The following is a 19,888-nucleotide window of genomic DNA, read 5'->3' as shown; positions in this document are numbered from 1 at the left end:
TGCTTCTACACTGTTTTTAAACGTCTTAATTTAGGATAAACCCTTAACATTTCCAGTGGTCTCCTATTAAATTATGTGCTACAGTACACCTGATCTTTGTTTTTTGTTATGGAATCAACCAAAGATTGCTAGTTGTTTCTAGGTGCTGTAGAATGTATGCATTTTGGAACAACAATATGGTTTCTGCTGATTCCAATATGTATTTATAAAAAGAAAAGAAACAAAAAATACCACTTGAGTTTAGAAGATGCACTATTTGCCTGACCGCATCTCACAATGAGCCTAACTATCTGTAGCATGAGGAATGTCATGTGTTCATAAACATGTGCATTAAATACCTCAATTTTCTTCCTTCCACTATTGCTCTTCTAGAGACCATCAGAAAGCGACTGAAGCTTGCGCACAGGACTAGTGGTTCATGATAACTAAGCATCAGTAGGCATCACAGTTAGTTAAAGGGCAACATTCCAGCAGGGCCCAACACTGTATGCTAGTAATGAGATCCCCTCTGTGCCAGTCAATCACTTTCTGTTTAAGTGGAATCAAAACAAATTATCTCTGTGGAATTGCAAAGACAGATGCTCAGCCTTTTCTTTCAGGCTTATTATGCTAATGGTCAGTTTGGGAAGGTAAGATCTATCAATGGTACCCAGCAGGGCAACTTACTATATACAGACAGGGAGAAAACTCCATACTCATTAGCATTGATGGTGTTATCTAGTCAGGTAATTAAACATCTGTAAACAAATAGCCAATTTCAGAGAGCACCAAGGATTCCATAGTTCAATCCCGAGTTACAAAGATTCTCTTTTATTGGTAGCAAACATGCATTTTTTAAAAGTAAGTCTCCTTGGAGTTACACTTCTACATTGATGTATCACATTATACTTTGGGACAGTAATTCAGAAATGGTCACCATTGATAGGTAAGACTGGCAGGAATGATAAATTATTAGAACAATAAAATACTATCAAGAGAAACCTACAGGTTGTCTTGCTGTCTACTAGGGTTTTGGAATCACAAATCTCAGAATTTCCTGGATGAAAATTTGGGGGCATGTCATCAAACCTATCTGGGAGGTTCAGTATCTATTTCAGGAAAGTTGCAGAGACATTTAAGGAAAGTAGGAGGCATTTAAGATGTTCATAATTGTGTGCTGAACAATATCCTATTGAATGGCGGTGGTCTAGGCACTTAAAACAATTTACAATCCCAAGAAATAAGACACTCAGCTATTTTCTGAAAGGTACCAAAAGGTATCAAGTATTTTCGGTGTGTCACAGATTTTATTAGTTAAGCTTATTGTTTCAGATCAAGTCAATATGGATTGTGTCTGCTACAAACTTTCACTTCGGTGATTTGATATATTTTCTTGTTCTACAAGAGAGTATGGAAAGGATCAATTTTCTGCTGGAGAATGAAATTAAAACCCACTTTTGTAGATGGGGCTTTTTGTTGAAGGCAAAAGGGAGAGAAACTTCATTAGAGAGACAAAAGCTCTTCATGGCTTTCATTCTCCTTTCCTTTTATTGTAAAATCATTGCAGTTATTTATCTGGGTTAGATAAGAAAACCACTTTCCACATTTAAGGCTCACAGTGCTTAATAGCACACAAAAAGGATAACAACCTTATTGAGATTTATGATGGAGTTTTAAATGAAAGTCTCATTAGAAAATAGACTGAAGTTATTCATTTTCAAGTGGATGCTGAATTGGTTTAAAAATGCTCTGTAATTGAGTCAATGTAATTCTTTGGGATAAAATATTTTGGCAATGCATTGACTCTACACGATCTTTTCCTGGCCTAGTTTCTTCTGGATGTTTCAGAACTTTAACCGGAACTTTCTCAACCAGAGTGCCAGAATTCAAGCAGAGGTGGTATTCAGCAGGTTCTGACCAATTCTGGAGAACCAGTAGCAGAAATTCTGAGTAGGTCAGAGAACCAGTAAATACCACCTCTGTCTGTCCCCACCCCTATCTATTCTCTGCCTCCCGAGTCCCAGCTGATCGGGAGGATATGGGGATTTTGCAGTAACCTTCCCCTGGAGTGGGGGAGGAAATGGAGATTTTACGGTATCCTTCCCACCAAGCCTTTATTTATTTATCAGCACAAATACAACACAAATGTAACAAAGGCAACAGTAAAAATATTGGGTTTCTGTCTGGATGGTCTCTTGTGACGAGCCGATAGACAGAGAATGGAAACAGTAAGCTTCCTCTCATATTTGGGCATACCAGGGGTTGTGACACTAAATACATACCTATTTCCCTGGCTCAGCTGATAAAGGAGGAGAACCTTGTGGCTTAGTGGTTAACACATCTGCCTAATATGTAATACAGCCCAGGTTCGAATCCCAGTAAGGGTATGGCTAGCTGATGAGAGCTAAATAGCTTGAAATAGATCTATACTAGTCTCCCTTTATTTATTTATCAGCACAAATACAACACAAATGTAACAAAGGCAACAGTAAAAATATTGGGTTTCTGTCTGGATGGTCTCTTGTGACGAGCCGATAGACAGAGAATGGAAGCAGTAAGCTTCCTCCCATATTTGGGCATACCAGGGGTTGTGACACTAAATACATACATACATACGTACGTACGTACGTACGTACGTAGTACGTACGTATGTATGTATGTATGTATGTTTTTACCAACCTAATCCAAAGGGAGACTCCCCCCCCAAAACATCAAAGGCACCACAGATAAAATCAGCAAAATTATCCACAAACACAATATCGAGACACCTTCAACACTGACCAAAAAATAGCCAACATCTTAAGAAACCCCAAAGACAAAATCCAGCTAGAAAACCAAGGCATCTACGAAATACCATGCAAAATCTGCCCTGCAACATACATAGGACAAACGAAGAGGAGAATAAATGCATGCATTGAAGAACACAAGAACGCAGTAAGAAAAAAAAAGAAAAAACTTCCTCCCTTTTCCAGCTACAGGGCATGAAATTAATTTTGAAGAAACCAGGTTATCTCCAAAACTGAACACTTCAACAAGAGAATAATTATGGAAGCTTTCAAAATAGAGAAACACCCCCACAACATGAATAAACGTGACGATGCCTCCCATCTGCCAGACATCTGGAAACCAGTCCTGGTAAACAAACGAGCCCCACCCACCACCCAGGCCGTTACAACACAAAACAACAATGGAGACACAGTCAGCACTAATCAGCACCAATGTACCAATCATGATACAACTACACAGCCAATCAATCCACTTACTGAAATGCCAGAATGCTACACAACCCCACCAAGATTTATAGAAAGACGGCATGAATGTTGAATGAATGTTTATTTTATTTATTTTAAGCGTGGCATCTCCGACCACGCTTAAAAACACCAGCCTTAGGATGGTGAGTGAGACCTCGCCGAAATGTTCCCAAGACAATCTCAATCTTACATGGGAAAAAACCCGTGTGTGTATATGTGTGTGTGTGTGTGTGTGTGTGTGTGTGTATCTATCTATCTATCTATCTATCTATCTATCTATCTATCTATCTATCTATCTATCTATCTATCTATATATCTATATATCTATATATATATAGCTAACAGACAGGAAAATGGATGTTTCTGTTTGTGGATGCAGCACCTGTCAGGGAAGACACACAACATGCCACACAAATCAGGAAGAGTGCACAGGGCTATGGGAGAACAGCAGCATGGATCAGGGAGGACACATGGGGATTCAGGGCAGATTGTAGGTTCATGGGGATATGTGAATATTTGGTTGTTGCACCATTTCGCCCAACTGAAGGTTACAAACCAATAGATCCAAGCATTTTATTACCATAGAGATGAACAAAATATCAAATGGTTAAAAAGCATGAGATACAAATAAATGCATAATTAGACAAGGCAACTATATATTTAAGAAAGCAAGGTTAGAGTAGCAAGCAAATTCAAAATCAAAATAAAACCTACATTATTTTATTAGAACAGGGAGTAGATCTATCGGTGTTACATGCTTAAATAACATTGGCTACATTTCTTAAAAAAACATTTTTGTTACCATTATTCTCTCCATTGTATTGCCTCTTGTGAAGAATGAGACACATGGAATGTTTTAAGAATGCTAATATAAAACAAAAAATACCCAATAAATTCACTTGGGAAATCAGTTTTTAAGAAAGTCTCCATTTCAAATGAAGTTGCTTGAAAAAAAAGCCCCCAAACTCAAGATAAAGAGCAGATGTGAGCCCATGTGTGCCTTTAATCTTACATGAATTAACGTGTCCTTTATAAGATCATCCCTATGGCTTCTCCAAAGCCTTGAGAGCCTTATTTAGTGCATTGGATAGTTAGAGCTCAGCAAATGCACCAGAAGCATCGTTTTCAAGCTGTTTCACTTGTGATAACCAAACAAAAGGAGAATTATTAATTAAATGCATTGTCTCCAAAGGAGGATTTAATAGTAAAGAGGCCAAATGAACTGCTGTTGAGCATTCACACTGCAAAGGTATATCTATTGAGCTACTGCAACAAAGCTCTGGAATGCCCTGATCAATGAACATAAGTGGGACATAATTCAGTAAGGCATTATCTCAGGTAGCTCATTCCACAGTCATTGCTAGCAGCAAATGCTTCAGAAGCTCAGAGAAGACAAAACACTCACAGAATCTTCTCTATATCCACAAGTGCTCCACACCAGGCACTAACTGCCCCAGCCATGAAAAGCTTGAAAGAGAGGCATGTGTTATATACTTAGTGTAGTATATTGAATAAACCACTATTGGTTGGATTTGTTTTGTCTTTGGCGAAGGTAAAACAAATTGTCCCATGGCCTAGTGCAGGGGTCAGCAACCTTAAACACTCAAAGAGCCACAAAGGTCCTAACCGGATGCCTCCCGTTCAATTCTGGAGTTGACCATAGAGTCTCCTTCTAGCATGGCATCCTTTTTCCTCTACCTGTCCTAACCAAAAGCCCTATCAATTGTGGAGCTGCCTGGAAAACCTGCCCCTTGCCATAGAGTCTCCTCCTGCCACACCCTGCTTCCCCCCTCCCCGTCAAAAGCTCTTCTCAATATTGTGATGCTGACTGGTGACAGGGAGCCGCAGTAGAGGGATGAAAGAGCCACATGCAGCTCCAGAGCTGAACCCTGGCCTAGTGAAACAGGTAAATAAAATGATTGTGTTTGCAAATTGCTCCAATTCATGGTTTGTTTAGCTGTGTTTTACTGAACAACCTATGCGTAACGAAAGCATAAACTGGAATCCATGGTTTACCTGCCACAATGGCGGAATTCACACAGATCACTGAGCCAAAGGCATACAAATCATATAATGCATCCAGTGGTGCGTTTCAAATTTTTTTAGAACCTCTTCTGCTTTGTGGGAGTGGCTTGCCGGCCATGTGACCAGTTGAGAGTGGCTTGGCAGTCCTGTGACTGGGTGGGTATTGCAAAATGTGGTGAAACTCACTTAACAACACTCTTGCTTAGCAACCAAAATGTTGACTCAGAAACTCTGGCATTTGAAGCATGCAAGTCTTAAAGCTGTCAAGTTACAAGACCTTTGCACCCCTAACCGTTTAGAAAAAAACCCCCAGGGATGTTCAAACTTGACAGCTTTAAGACTTTAAGGTTTAGATAGGACTCTTAGATATGGGCGGGGCGATTGGTAAGCGAGCCAATCACTGAGTGGTGGGCGGGGCAAGCATGGTGTGGACGGGCAGGGGGAGGGACCTGGAACCAGTTCTAAATGGCACAGTAGATTTGTGGAACTTCTTCTATAGAAACCCACCTCTGAATGTGTCATGTGAAACTAACCAATGTGCAGATGGGAAGATGACTTCAACTTTCCCTCCTATGACTTATCAGCATTATCTCAGCTCCACTTTTGGTCTTCCTTGATAATTTCTGTTAAGGAAGAGAGCTGCTTGACCCCAATATTGGGTTCAGGATCCCAGGGCTTCATTCTGTTGAGTATGTGTTCCCCATCCACCAAATTGTTTCCTTCATGATGCAGAACTAAGATCACCTGGTGTCCTATTTTCCACCTCTTTTCTGCTACTGTTGCATACATCAAAAGGTTAAAGTTGGAATAACGAAATCCCTTTGAAACCATCCAAGCTAATTTCTCATAATATTGTTTCCAACAGCTCTGGAAAATTTAGTGCCATTGATTGTCAGGTAATGTTGATTATTGTTATTAACGCTTCTGTCCTTTTGTCTCTTGTTTGTTGTTCACATCTCTTTATCTCTCCATGCTCGCTCTGCTTTTTGTTCCTGTTTTTTGCCAGTTCGCTACTTTGGATGTGTGCTAAATAAACATCAAGCTATGTTTTTGCTGGCAGAACTGAGCAGTGTGCATGCTTGCTTGACCTGGATTTAGTGACTTGCTGGAAAAATGCTGGGCATTTCAAACTAAACTCGAAATTACCCTCCAACACAGGAAGGGGGAGTTTTCTGCCTATTGGCAAACAAAAGAAGACCAGTGATTTGTCAGCATTTCTGGCACAGAGAGCTATACAGAACAATAGATGTATCCTCTTTAATCTTTTAATTTCTGTTGTCCCACTTTGTCCCAGAGCAGGAGCCTGCTGAGACAAAACAGCAGCTTTGATAGCTTAGTTGTGACTATATGACTTCCTTTTATTTCCTAGCTTCCTTCCACACTTGTGCCTCCTTATTTGGGAGGCACCGATTAGTCCCCTCACTTGGAGCTTCCAACTAAGAACTAGAACAATTCTGTCCTCCGAGAATCCTTCCAACCATTGTATTCTCTCCCTTGCCTCTGGGTTCAAATGTTTATTTTCCAGTTTTCCTTTTGCTTAAGGGGAAAAGATGAAATCTCCAGCTGCTGACTTCTCCCTTCAGCTTTTGCAGGAATCACATACAGTAATTTTGGTTACTCAGAATATGAAGAACAAAGCTAGCAATTGTTGCCAACCTTGCTCAGAATTAGTAAGACAGTCTTCTATAGGTAAGTAGATATACAGTATATGCAAAAAGGACTATCATTGTAGATGTACCTTGGTTTGCAGGTGTCATTTCTCCCCATACAATGCTACAAGTCTCTTTGCCCCATAGAAGTTTTAAGCTTCATGATCTTAATCTTCCTGATCAAGTTGCTGGTCCCAGTTGTTGGTAAATTCCTTGTACCAATCCCATAACCCTTGGCTAACATTCCTCTGGCACCATGAGAGTGCAACCAAGGGAGTTGTTGCCTATGTATATGACTATTCTCTGAAGACAACTCATGATGGCCAAGTCACCACCACAGTCAACGTGCCATGACCAACTGAAATAGTCGAACAGAATAATTAAAGAAAGGATGCAAAAGGAGGGCCAGAATAAAATGTGAATGGCAAAAAAAAATTAAAAAAATATTTTAAATAAATAAATAGAATTGTTAAATTGTCCTGCAGCAAGTTGTCCCTCAACAAGTTGGCTATGGCGAGTTGTCCCAAGATGAGTTGGCCATGACAAGTTGGCTGTGGCAAGTTGACGATGGTGAGTTGGCTGCAGCAAGTTGTTCCATTCCAAAGTGTAGTCCAATGCAGATTAACAAAACCACCCATCTTTAGAAAATAGATCAATCATTGTTCACTTTCCTCTCTGACAAGTGTTGCAGCTACAATTTCACCATATGTTTTGGTTAAACAGAACCAACAAGGGGTTGACCCAGTGATGGTTTTCAAAATTTGTTAGAACCTCTTCTGTAGGTGTGCCCTGCTTAGTGGGAGTGGCTTGCCAGCCATGTGACCAGATGGGAGTGGCTTGCCGGCCATATGACTGGGTGGGCGTGGCCAACTTGTAAAATGTGGTGAAACTCACTTAACAACACTCTTGCTTAGCAACCAAAACTCTGGCATTTGAAGCACGCAAGTCTTAAAACTGTCAAATTACAACACCCTTGCACCCCTAACCCTTTAGAAAAAAAACCTAAGGGGGTTCAAACTTGACAGCTTGAAGACTGGTGGACTTCAATTCCCAGAATTCCTCCTCTCGCTCTTCATCTTGATGATGTGCGGACGGGCGGGGGGAGGGAGCTGGAACCAGTTCTAAATGGCACTGTAGATTTGTGGAACCTCTTCTATAGAAGAGGTCAGAATTGGCAGGAACCCACCCATGGGTTGATCATTATATGGTGTGAGTCTGCCATTTGTAACATGCACCTGTACTGTTAAAGTAGAAGACCATTGTTATTTCAAGGAGTTTGGTGACATGATGTTTTGATTTCTTCTTCATATTAAGAAAAGACTAAAAGTTTAGCATTCATTCTGAGCTAATGTGCTTGTTTTCCATTCTTGCTTGCTGAATAAAGGGGAAGAAGTGACAATCTTTGCATCGTTGCCAAGCTGTGGGAATCCCAGACTTTGGTTCCCATTGCAGAGTCATGTGGCAGCCAGACAAGATTAGATTTTATAATCTCATAAACATAGCAAGGGCATGAATTCATGGTACCAGGTTTTGATTAAAAAAAACCTTAGGGATGTTGTTGTTTGCAGGGAGCTTCTACACAGTACTGAGTGTTGAGCACTGTGGAAACTGCCTGCCCTTGAGGTAATTCTGCTATCACTATTAAAGCAGCTTATAAGAGATTTGGATGTCATCTTCCTTGGTATGGAAGCTTTTTATGTCATGCTTTTAATTTTTTTTGCTTGAGCTAATAAGGTAAAGGGTCCCCTCGCACATATGTGCTAGTCATTCCCAACTCTAGGGGGCGGTGCTCATCTCCGTTTCAAAGCCGAAGAGCCAGCGCTGTCCGAAGATGTGGCCAGCATGACTAAACACCAAAAGCGCATGAAACGCTGTTGCCTTCCCACCAAAGATGATTCCTATTTTTTCTACTTGCGTTTTTACATACTTTTGAACTGCTAGGTTGGCTGGGACAAGTAACGGGAGCTCACTCTGTTATGTGGCACTAGGGATTTGAATCGCCGAACTGCTGACCTTCTGATCAACAAGCTCCGTGTCTTAGCCACTGAGCCATGGCCTCCTTGACTGAGCTAATAATGTAGCTTAATATATCCTTTTATATACAGGGGTTCATTGTCTCTGCATCCAAAAGAACCAATTGCTTGAGCACTTGATCACTGTCCTGTCACTTGGCAAAACAGCATCAAGTGGCCCTCTTCTTCCCTTCCATCAAATTAGTTGCAAAAAAAAAAGTTTTTTAAAAAAAGTCAGTTCCTAGTTCTTTAAGGTTTGGGAAAGCCTGCATCACATATTTTGAAAGAAGTGGGGGGGGGGGGGAATTGACTAGATATTTTTACAAGGAAGAATGAATTGGCACACCGAGTGTTAGACAACCAACCCTTCTATTTGCTTTTTAACCTTCCTGAGCTTATCTGCCCTCTCAGCTAGAGAGTGGAACAATTCCAATAATTACACTGAGAGAGACTGGATTTTGTTTCTTTACAGAATGAAATAGAACAGAATGTCATATTGCAAATCTGGTACATTTAGTTTTCCTTTATCTTTGCAGTCATCTCAAGATGAAATTACCTCAATCATTCTCTCTCTTTTCTCTTTTAAAGGAATCCTGAGGAATGAAGGTTTTCCTCCCTCTTTTGCCAAAAAGAACTGGATACTTTTTAAAATGTCTGCAGAACTCTTCAGTGCTTTGAGGAAAGGAGTAGAATGATAAGAAGTACTGTATTTTTCAGAGTATAAGAAACACCTTTTTTCCTCAAAAAAAGAGGCTGAAAATCTGGGTGCCTCTTATACACTGAATACAGCATTTTTTGCCTCCCGAAACCCCACCCCCTTTGCAAAAATGGCCATGCATAGCCTTTAGGAGGCTTCCAGAGTGCTATTGGGGGCTGGGGAGGGCAAAACATGAGTCAAAAACATGCTGTTCTTTGCTCATTTTTGCCCCCCGCCCAGCTCTAAGGAGTACTCTATAAGCCGCCTATAAGCCTTTGTGAAAAACAGGCCATTTTTGTGAAAAACAGGCCATTTTTGTGAAAAACGGGCTGTTTTTATGAAAAACGGGCCGTTTTTGGGAGGTTTGCAGAGTGCAAATTTGTTTTTAAAATTTGCCTCTTTAAAACCTTGGTGTGTCTTATACTCCGGTGCATCTTATACTCCAAAAGATACGGTATATTTAAACAAATACCGCACTTTCTGCTGGGATTAGTAATTGCAAGCCAAATTAAATTCTCTGTGCTTGGAATTCTCTTCTTATTAATTCCATAACTTTAATTGGGACATGGTGGCTCAGTGGCTAAGACGCTGAACTTGTCAATCAGAAAGGTTGGCAATTGAGTGGTTTGAATCCCTAGCGACGCATAACAGAGTGAAGTCCCATTACTTGTCCCAACTTCTGCCAATTTAGAAGTTCAAAAGCATGTAAAAATGCAAGTAGAAAAATAGGAACCACTTTGGTGGGAAGGTAACAGCATTCCATGCACTGTGGTCATGCCAGCCACATGATCACAGAGACGTCTTTGGACAACACTAGCTCTTCGGCTTTGAAATGGAGATGAGCACCATCCCCTAGAGTCGAGAAGAACTAGCATGAGGAGAACTGTTACCTTTACTTTAATTGTGATAGTCTCCCTGTACTGTGTTTCAATAACAAAATAATTTTATCATAAAAATTAATTTATGCAATAAGCACTTGATCTTGATGGTTGGTGAATAGACCTGCCCCCACCACATTGTACTAACTTTTTATATCTAGTTCACAAAGCCAAAATGGCTGGATTCACACAAACAAGGTGTGACAACTTCTAAATTGACTCCATTCTTGGAGCCATAAATAAATGGAATTTACCCTTTGTTTCTGAAAAAGCCTTTCCCATTTAATCACATTTATACAACAGTGAAGCTAATACAAAATAAACAGCACCTTTATAATTCCACCAAGTTGATCAGGAAGTTGATCTAGTTAATTTTGAATTTTCTGGTTAGACCAGAAAACAAATAGGGAACATTTTCTTTAACTGGGCATGTAACAGTTTCCAAAAAGGCCAGCTTTCCCTTATCCTCTATATTTTCTAAAATTGAGTGTAGCACTTAAAAGAAAGAGATAGATTTATTATTTTTAATTGATTTAATGTTTGCATCCTGTAAGATATGCAAGATGCATTTATTTGCTATTTATCAATTACACAATAAAACAATTAGGTGACATTAACTCAGTGTCAGCTCGTAGTGACCACACAATCTTTCGCTGGGAAACATAGATTTCTAAGTCTCTCTTGCTACTGTAATTTAATCCATCAAATTTATGTTATTCTCTTCCCTTTCATATCATTTTCCCAGCATTATGGACTTCTCAAGGGAGTTGAGTCTCTACATAAGGGGTCCAAAATATGATAGTTTCATATTTCTGTGTTTTTACAGAAAGTTCTTTTCTGAGATATTTGTTTTTCTTGGCTTCGCTTCTTTTCTCTTCTTGGCACTTTAGTTTGTTCTCACATCCAGTTTGCTTTTTTCATTTTTTGGCAGTCTGTTTTTACATTCATGTTTAATGACATCTTTAATTTCATTCCATAATTCCTCGGGTTCTCTATCAGTGAGGCTCAGGATTTCAAAACAATTCCTGAGGTTCTCCTTTTAAATGTTGAGCATGCATTCAAATCATATTGTGGAAACTTCCTTTAGCTTAGCTTCAGACTTGTACATGGAGAGCTTGTGATCTACGCCTGGCCATATTATTAATACTATAATCGATCCATAATACAGTTAGCTTGATTTCTTTATAATCCATTTGAGGATGTCCATAAACAAGTAATCCTTAACTTACAATAGTTCATTTAGTGGCTGTTCAAAGTTACATTGGCACTGGGAAAAGTGACTTATGAACATTTTTCAAATTTTGAAATATCCCCATGGTCATGTAATTTAGATGCTTGGCAACTGACATATAACTGTTGCAATATCCTGGGGCTATGGAATAATCTTTAGCAACCTTCTGATAAGCAAGACCAATCAGTAAACCAGATTCACTTAACAATTGTGTTACTACTTCGTTTCCCCAAAAATAAGACCTCCCTGGATAATAAACCCAATCAGACTTTTGAGCGCATGTGTTAAAATAAGGCCTCCCCTGAATATATTGCAGCACAGCAATAGCCATGAGGTGACCACTCTCGCTGTCTCCTGCACATCAAAAATAATAAGATCTCTCCGAAAATAAGGCCATGTGATTATTTTGGGGGTCAAAAGAAAATAAGACCCTGTCTTATTTTTGGAGAAACGTGGTAACTTAACAACCCTAGTGATTCACTTAACAACTGTGGCAAGAAAGGTCATAAAATGGGCCAAAAGTTACTTAACAAATGGCTTGCTTAGCAACATACATTTTTGGGCTTGATTGTGGTCATAATTTGAGGACTATCTGTATAGAGGTGTCATTGTGATTACTGATATAGCATTAGTTATGAATAAATCATTAGAGTAGCAGAAATTGAGAAGTCAATCTCTTACTTCATTTCAGCTTCCAAATTCATATAATCTAACTACAGTTTCCTCTTTCATGCTTTCAGTTTTTGCATCCCAGTCCCCAGTCACAAGTAGCACATCTTGTTTGCGTTTTCTGCCAATTTCAAATTGCACTTGATCATAAAACATATCAACTTCCTCTTTGAGGAAGTAGTAGGAGCACCAACATGAATGAGGGTCATATTAAAGGGACGTCCACAAAGTTTAATCAATATTATTCACTGATTGCATTGCAGCCAATACAGTTCTTGCCATACCCCTCCTAACTACAAAATAAACTCCTTCTTATTTTTCCACATCCTGAGTAATAAACAGCGTTATCTTCTAGCTGAAAGTGTCCCTTTCCAGTCCATCTCAATTTACAGATGCCTAAGACATCATTTTAGTTGCTTCATTTCATCTTTCACTGCATTGAGCTTTCCTGTGTTTATATTTCTAATGTTCTGTGTTCCTATTATTTGCCACCACTCCTCCTGATTTGCCATCTTGAGTTGTATATGAAAAAGAAGATATGATAAAAATATTTTTAAAAAATGTCCAGATTTCATACCATGGTTTATATCACATAGTCATTCTGATTTATTGAACAATCCAAGTTTAATCCAGTGGTTTGAGTAAACCAGCTGTATATTTCAGCCCATAATAAGCCCATATAAAGTGGAAAATTCTAATGAAATTCCATTCTCTTCTTTTGAAGACAGAAGTCTCACGTTTGAAACAGGCAAGGTGACAGGTCTACAAAATTCTGCCTCATTCAACAAGATTGGTTTTTTTAAATTGCAATAGCTTCAATAGTTTCCCATCATCGCTCCAACTGCATGGAGGTCTGGCAGAAGCATCTACAGATCAGTGGTGGGATTCAAAACTTTTTACTGCTGGTTCTGTGGGCGTCAGAAGGTCATCAGGAACATCACAGAGGGTTTATTTTTTAAAGAAATAAATCTCCAAGGAGTCAAGAGCGTGGTGCATTGATATAATTAGAATGCCTCGTCCCTGTCAGACCTAACAAAGTTAAACATTGACAAAAATATCTCAGAGATATATCAGGTAGGTTATTAATGGTACCTCATGAAATCTTGGTTCCAGTCCAATGTAGATCTCTTCTGGCTTAAATTTTACTTATATTAATGGGTCTTGCTCAGTAGTTGAATTCAATTTTTTGCTACTGGTTCTGTGGGTGAGGCTTGATGGGCATGGTGTGACTTGGTGGGTGTGGCATGGCTTGGTGGGCGTGGGTTGGTTGGCATGGCAGGGGAAGGCTACTGTAAAATCTCCATTCCCTCCCGATCAGCTGGGAGTCAGGAGGCAGAGAATAGATGGGGGTGGGGCCAATCAGAGGTGGTATTTACCTGTCCTCTGAACTACTCAAAATTTCCACTACTGGTTCTCCAGAACTGGTCAGAACCTGCTGAATACCACCTCTGCTATAGATGCTTTTCTTCACAGTGGGCAGCATTTATGCTGTGGATGATGGGTTTGTAATTATCTTTATCTATTCATTGTCCTTCAATTTAGCACACCTAGGTGGCAATGATGTCCAATGCTAGTATTTTGGTTTTAGTTTTCATAGGTCATATTCCAGGGAAGATGTGCATGCAAACAGCCTTTGAAACAATGGCCAGATCAAATGTAGTGTATGAATTATATTTAAAGAAAGAGAAGATGAATCTGTTATCTTATGAGTTGAAGATACTTGTGGTCTTTGGACGTAACAATGTTCTGTCTATCTTTAGAAGACTGTGGTTATCTATAAACTCTCTCCCCCCTCTCTCTTTTCCTCTTTCTTTCTTTCTTTCTTTCTTTCTTTCTTTCTCTCTCTCTCTCTCTCTCTCTCTCTCTCTCTCTCTCTCTCTCTCTCTCTCTCTCTCTCTCTCTCTCTCTCTCTCTCTCTCTCTCTCTCTCTCTCTCTCTCTCTCTCTCTCTCTCTCTCTCCTCGGCAAGATCCTGGCATATACAGAAAAAACAGATATACAGATATAAAAGCAAAAGGTGCTATATTTCTTGTGACACTGTTGGATCCCTAAATCCAAGCTTTCATTCTCACTTCCTGAAGTCATGTCTAATCCTCAAGCTTTCCTGCCCTGAGACTAAAAACATATTCTGGATGCAATCAAAAAGTGACAAGCTGTCATTTCTTATTATTTTTGTGTTAATATCCAGGGAAATTGCCCTCTCTATTTTTTGGTTCATGTGTCGAAAATATATAAGGATAACTCTGCATATGAGCTAGTTTATATAAAAAAAGGGATCAACATTGACAGTACTCATTTTATTCATTAAAACAACTATTCAGGGTCTTGGTGGCAAAAAGAACTTAGGGCAATAAGCTCTGTCTTCAAAATCACAAATAACTGATACATTCATATTCATGTGGACTAAAGCTTCATACACTATTTCATGCAGTAAATTACATAAATTGGCAGGTAAATATTCTTAAAACTAGATTCTGTACCTCTATCTATTGTGTTTTCAAGTCAGCGACTAGTCCCTGTGGCAAGATTTCAACAGTGGTCTGCCATTGCCTCCTTCCCAGGACTGAGAAAAAATGACTGGCCCAAGGTCATGAATATAGTCTCATGCCTAAAATGGAACTAGAACTCATAATCTCCCAGTTTTTAGCCAGACATCTTAAACGAACTTTCTCTCTAATTTCCCATGCACCATTAAAAAAACATTCATGGAATTTAATGGAAACCAGGATACGTGTAATATTCGAAATACTGGCAATCATGAATACTATTCAAATTTAACACAAAGAATGAATTCAGCTTCTGAAATTCTGTGCCTAGTGCTCAGGAAAAAAATGTAAATCATTTTACCAAAAACATTAATGTGTTCAGAGTTTCAGATAATATGAAAAGTTTTTGGAGTCTTATCTTAAGCAGTGGGTACTGAGATAAATTCTCTACATTTCAGTTGAGCAAAACTGTCATGTTTACAAATGCTGCCCATTCTGTTTCTATTTGTGAGTGTATCACTGGGAGAAAGAGAGGAAAACTAAAGTTTGTTCCTGAAAAATAAATAATTTTAATTGATTAAGCGTACCCCCCCTTCTTTTTTTTTGCTATGATTCTGCTCTGTTCTAAATACAGCAGCCTGTGAATGATCTTCACATCTGGAGAATGGGGGAGGATGGGGCACCTTCTAGAAAGCTCTTTTATTTATTTTTTAAATAGAACAATTAATAAATGGAACAACTTGCCTCCAGAAGTTGTGGATGCTCCAACACTGTTTTTAAAAAGATATTGGACAACTATTTACCTAAAACAATATAGGCAGTGGTGGGATTAACTTACCTTCCCCACCGGGTCGCAAATAAGGGGGGGGCGCATGTGCTCACTCACTTCATTCTCATGCATTGCACCTGCTCATGCGCACCGCCTTCTGCAAATGCATAGTGCTTGCACATTACGTCGGGGCGGGTGGGTGGAGCCTCCTGCAGCCACCGCTATCAGTTCATCTGAACCAGAGAGAACTGGCTGAATACCACCCAGGGGTGGGTTTCAACCAGTTCGCGGCAGTCCCTGCGAACCAGTTGGTCGGCGAACCTGGAAGTAAGTAACTTCCGGGAACGGCAACTGGTCCACCCACCCGCCCGTGCTCCTTACCCAGTTTTGACGAGTTCTGCACTTCCACGCATGCGCAGGACACATACAGCGCCTGTGCGATCCTCCAGGAGCAGCTGGAGCATCGCACAGACGCTAGTACACATGTGTGCGCCGCACGCATGCACCAGGACGCCGCCGGCCCCGAACCGGTTGGAACGGGGCGAGAAACCCACCCCTGATACCACCTATAGGGTTTACTGCTTGAGCAGCGGGTTGAACTAGAAGACCTCCAAGGTCCCTTCCAACTCTGTTATTCTGTTATTTAAAACTATTGAGGATTTTGCATAAAGTATAAGAGAAATCTAAAGAAGTAGAAAGGAAAGAAAGAAGAAAAAAGGAAGATGTGCAAGAAAAGAAAAGAAAACATAACATAATAAAATATAATGATTGCAGTCCTGTTGGCTAGTTAGAACTCCAGAAAAAACAATTGCAACCAGTCAGCCTTCTATTGAGCACATGTACACTGAATGGCTCAGAAAGAGGGCTGAGAAAATTCCTACAGATCCCTTACATCCTGGACATAACCTGTTTCAACTTCTCTCCTCAGGACGCCGCTATAGCGCATTGCATGCCAAAACAACTAGACACAAGGACAATTTTTCCCCCATGCCATCACTCTGCTGAATGCTAATTCTCATGATATTATCTTATGTCTAAGGATATTTACCCATGTAGTAGGGCTCTACTATTGTTTGTTAGGATATCAAATTTAATAGCTGGAACAATAAAGTGCACAATAGGCCAGGACACACAGTTGTAGTTGATTAATTGGAGAGTGCTGACGCATGCATGAGGCAATCTAAGCTTTGATTGATTGCTGTAAGTATATAGAGGGAGTTCCCTTTTTCCCTGTCTTTTTCTTCTGAGTGTTTTGTATACTGTCAAATTTACCTCATGATATTCTTGTGTTTCTGACTATCTTGTTTTGCTCCTTCCTGGATGTTGATAAACACTGACATTAGTTTAAATGTTAAATATATGTGGTCTTTTATACACCCACACCCACCCACCCACCCACCCACACACACACACAATATACATAAAAGACCACAAGTTTGTGTCAGTGTCTGACTTCATCTGGACAGTTGCTGTGCAATGTCTCAACACGTTTATCCTTCTCATCTACCCTATTACCTTCTTCTATTATTATCTTATTATATTACTTTGTTGTTTGTATGTACACTAAGAGCTTATGCACCAGAAACAAATTCCTTGTGTATTCAGTCACACTTGACCAACGAAGAATATTCTATTCCAGTAGTTCTCAACCTTCCTTCACCATAGACCCCTTTAAATACCTTGTGTGGCCATGGATGATAGCTATGGACCACCAAAACCTAACTCAGGATTTAAATCATGCCATTTCTTCAACCCTTCGCAGACCCCCTGTGATGATATCACAGCCTCCAGGGCATCCGTGGACCACCGATTAAGAATTTCTTATTCTAGTCTAGCCTACTCTAGTCTACTCTAGTCTAGTCTATGTCAGCCTCTATCTTGCTTGCTTGCTATCGGCTGCCATATTAATGGGGGGAGGGGGGCTTAGGTATTTGGGAGGGGAAACGTGCTGGTGGAAATGTCTCGGAATGAAGAGGGAGGATTGCTCCCATGATCTATTGCACAGCTGAATGGACTTGTTTATGCCATATGTCAAGGTCAACCTTCCTGGCATACCAGATGGATGAAGCCACCTGAAGATGCACCCCACATGACACCCTTGGAGGCTGGGGATTGGGTATTCAGAGCCTTTAGCCTCAGACCTTGCTTTACTTTCACTGCTATCATTTCATATCCAGTAAAAGTACCTTTTCTCTAAAACCATGAAGTTGGTGGGTTTCCTTTCTTGGATTGTGAAGGAGGCATGTCTGACTATTCTGTTCTGTTCTGTTCTGTTCTGTTCTGTTCTGTTCTGTTCTGTTCTGTTCTGTTCTGTTCTATTCTATTCTATTCCATCCCATCCCATCCCAACCCAACCCAACCCAACCCTAACCCTAACCCTAACCCTAACCCTAACCCTAACCCTATCTTCTATTTTTATTTCTATTCCTTCTCTTCAACAGACATTAACAAACCTCTCCCCTCTGTCTTAACTCTCCCAGAAGCCCCCATTCAACCTCTTATTTAATTCTCACCTCATTCAACCATTCAATCGCTAAATCATCATTTTACTTTATTTGGGATAAAGTTCCAGTGCCAGTTAAATGAGATCAGAGGGAAACTCCCGCCAGTTGAGATAAGGAACACTTTTCTGTGCTGGTGCAGTAGGGATTTCAGCCAACTCTTTCCTTTGCTCTAGAGCCTGAAGGTAAGAGTTTGACTGAGACACGTGGACACATTCACTGTACCAGGAAATAGCATACCGCTAGAGGGAACACACATCAGATGAGATGTCACACTTCTCAAAGAAGAGCAGAAGCATTAAGACAAGCCAAATCCTTGGCTGCTTAAATTTTCTTTTCCCCTATCAGGGTAAGGCAGCATTGGAGCAGAATGCATAAAATGGCCAGAGGCAAAACAGACACCTAAGGAGAAATGGGAAAGAGATGGAGTAAACCATGAAACCTAATTATCATTGTTACCTTAAATAATGTATCATGACAAAATGGTAAATATGACACGAGGGGAAAAGTGACACACGTATGCAAAAAAACCCCTCCATCTTTTATTTCATATATACAGTATATTTTTTCCTCTAAAAATACCAACAGCAGTTAAAAAGTGGCATTGTTAAGTGTTTCAAGACTACTGTTTTTAATCCAGTATGAGTTAAATATTATTGAGTCTTATAGGATTTATTTACAAACACAAGGTTTGCAACGCGTTGCAAAGGGAAAAAAAGAACAACAAAAAAGGAACAAATAGCCAAAGGAAGCCAAAGCCATGGAGCTATCTATTAAAAATATTATGATATTATGACTTGAAAATTCATTTTCTGGTCTGTAGTTGGACGATTTAGTCAATTAAAACATATGTAATATAGTTATAAACTTTAAATATATACTTTCTTATCTTGTGGGGCTGCATTATTAGCTGTCCAGGGCTGAGAGTTGGACATGCTGAATTAAAGCAAGCTCACAACTATCCCTGGGAGAGATATTTAGAATTACTCACAGCAAAAGCTCTTGAATATTGATATTACAAATTAACATAATGAAGTTGGGAGAGAAGTTGTTCACTGCATACTTCAGTAGCAGCATGCCGAAAATATTCAGGGTTGAAGGGTTTGTGTTTCTTTTTGTTTAAATGGAATTTCAACGTCCACCAACAAGAAGCAAATTAAAGAGGTTCAAGAAAGCACATTCTGGAGTTTGCTTTAAGAATGAGAATCAAATAGAAGTTATAGTCCTTCTGCACAATTATCTTCTCCCAGATGCTTAAGCATGTTCATCCCAACGGCATAATTTAGGGGAATGACTTCATTTTGTTGTGCTATTGTCTAAGAATTGGACATCTGAAAAACTTGCTCATTTAGTGAAAATTGGCCTGCCACAGTCAGGGCACACTCAAAACAAGCAGCCAGTAATTAGATTAGAATTGCAAACAGGAATGCACAGAAGGAGTCAGAATTGGGCCAAAATTCATATATGACATCCAAAGTAACAAATTAGACTCCAAACACCACTCCTCTGCTCACAACAGAATCCTTATGCCACCAGGCTTGAAATTTTGGGCTTGGACAATCTGGAACTACACCGCCTGCAGTCTGATCTAAGCATAGTACACAAAATTGTCTGTTACTACATCCTACCTGTCAACAAGTTGGTTTTTCCAGCAAGCTGGCCTGGCCTGAACAGAATAAAATAAATGATTAATGTAATTGTTAAATTTAATCTAATTTTTAAAATTTTTTATTGTTAATATT

This window comes from Thamnophis sirtalis, unplaced genomic scaffold, assembly GCF_051295495.1.
Source record: "Thamnophis sirtalis isolate CommonGarterSnake01/CBP01778 unplaced genomic scaffold, rThaSir2_p1.2 scaffold_8, whole genome shotgun sequence".
NCBI classification, from domain to species: domain Eukaryota; kingdom Metazoa; phylum Chordata; class Lepidosauria; order Squamata; family Natricidae; genus Thamnophis; species Thamnophis sirtalis.
Note: the sequence above shows the minus strand (reverse complement) of the source record.